This window comes from Palaemon carinicauda, chromosome 34, assembly GCF_036898095.1.
Source record: "Palaemon carinicauda isolate YSFRI2023 chromosome 34, ASM3689809v2, whole genome shotgun sequence".
NCBI classification, from domain to species: domain Eukaryota; kingdom Metazoa; phylum Arthropoda; class Malacostraca; order Decapoda; family Palaemonidae; genus Palaemon; species Palaemon carinicauda.
The window spans coordinates 803,431-805,930 of NC_090758.1; positions in this window are offsets into that span (position 1 = coordinate 803,431).

Consider the following 2,500-nt stretch of genomic DNA (forward strand, 5'->3'; position numbering starts at 1 on the left):
TATATATATATATATATATATATATATATATATATATATACAGGGGTAAATAAATATATACAATGATAGATAGATGTGTATATGCTAAGTATATTATCACATCAATAATAAAATTCATGAGAGAAATTGTCCTTAGATATAAAATGGATATACGATTATAGTTCATTTAAATGTTCCGTATAAAGTTTAAATGGCAATATAAACTAACATATATTAAGCCAATAAGAGTAGGAAGATCCTAAGACTTTTTTTTGACTCCTGATTTAAAATGTTTAAAAAAACGAATATAGTATTTTCATAGTTTGTAATAAAAGGACCAAACACAAATGATGAGTTCATTGGAAAATAACTAATCTTATGTTTAAGATACATATTGACCCAGTAATTTAATATATCTGGTTTTTACAGTAAGGCGAATAAAGGTAATTAAAATAAATTGCATAGTTGTATTAAATGAAACCGAGAGAGAGAGAGAGAGAGAGAGAGAGAGAGAGAGAGAGAGAGAGAGAGAGAGAGAGAGGAGAGAGAGAGAGAGAGAGAGAGAGAGAGAGAGAGTGAGAGAGAGAGACGACATATCTCAAATGAAAATACCTACCACACATATGGAAATATATTCCAAATGTATAAACACATTCGTTAACAATGCAGAGAATAATTTGTCCGGTATTCTGTTTTCAATTTGCTATTCAGCAACGATTTTTAGCAAGAGAAAATTTTTGCTTAAACATCGGGCATATGATTTTCATAAATTATCAAGGGAGACAGAAATTGAATGTGTTTGAGATGAAGTGTCTAAGGAGTATGGCTGGTGTATCTCGAGTAGATAGGGTTAGGAACGAAGTGGTGAGAGTGAGAACGGGTGTAGGAAATGAGTTAGCAGCTAGAGTGGATATGAATGTGTTGAGGTGGTTTGGCCATGTTGAGAGTATTGTTCTCCTGTCTGGTCTTCAGCTGCTGATTCTCATCTTAATTTGTTGGACAAAAACTTACGGTCTATTAAATTTCTTATTCCTGATCTAGACATTAATCTCTGGCACCATCGTTCAATTAGTTCATTATGCATGTTGCATAAGATTTTTCATAACTCTGACCATCCTTTACATTCAGATCTCCCTGGACAATTGTATCCTGTTCGTAATACTAGGCAGGCAGTTAATTCTAATAGCTAGGCCTTCTCCATCATGAGGCTCAATACTACGCAGTACTCTAGAAGTTTTATTCCAGCTGTTACCAAGTTATAGAATGATCTTCCTAATCGGGTAGTTGAATCAATAGAACTTCAAAAGTTCAAAGTTGGAGCAAATATTTTTATGTTGACCAGGCTGACATGAGTCTTTTTATAGTTTATATATGACATATCTGTTTTTGACGTTGTTAGTAGTTTATATATGACATGTCTGTTTTGACGTTGTTACTTTTTTTAGTATGATTTATTGTTAATTTGTTCTCTTCATTTATTTATTTCCTTATTTCCTTTCCTCACTGGGCTATATTTCCCTGTTGGAGCCCCTGGGCTTATAGCATCTTGCTTTTCCAACTCGGGTTATAGCTTGGATAGTAATAATATTAATAATAATGATAATAATGGAAAATGGCTGTCTGCTAAAGAAGGTGATGAATGCAAGAGTTGATGGGAGAAGTACAAGACGAAGGCCAAGGTTTGGGTGGGGGGATGGAGTGAAGAAAGCTCTGAGTGATAGGGGGATGGATGTGAGAGAGGCAAGAGAGCGTGCTAGAAATAGGAATGAATGGCGAGCGATTGTGACACAGTTCTGGTAGGCCCTGTTGCTGCCTCCGATGCCTTAGATGACCGCGGAGGTAGTAGCAGTAGGGGATTCAACATTATGAAGCTTCATCTGTGGTGGATAATGTGGGAGGGTGGGCTGTGGCACCCCAGCAGTACCAGCTGAACTCGGTTGAGTCCCTTGTTAGGCTGGAGGAACGTAGAGAGTAGAGGCCCCCTTTTAGTTTTGTTTCATTTGTTGATGTCGGCTACCCCCAAAATTAGGGGAAGTGCCTTGGTATATATATGTATGTATATCCTCTCCAAACTTTTATGTTTCTCAACTCAATTCTAGTCAAAATTATGAGTGATAGCCTGGGATTGAATAAGCTCCTGAAAAAAACCACAGGCTGAGTAATGAAGATTTCAGAGTCAGTTCCAGAAATAGGTATGGCTCGCAGTTTCACCTTAAAAACCTAGTGTTAAATCTGGCTATTAGCACCAAAACTAATCATAAAGTTACTTACAATATGACTTATTGCTCCGGAACGAAAGATAATATAATCCTTTATCTTGGTAATTATTTCAAGTCATTTAAGTATACCGGTGTTCGAATGGCTGCTTTCATTAACCCGTGCAAGATAATCAGTCCTCGCTTATGCCCAGCTGAACTACACTACTTATACCATAAAAATGTATTAAAATTGTTGGTATAAATTAATCTTGGGTTAATTAGTTGTACTTGCTTTCTTAATGACAATTCTATGTGCTTTTTTA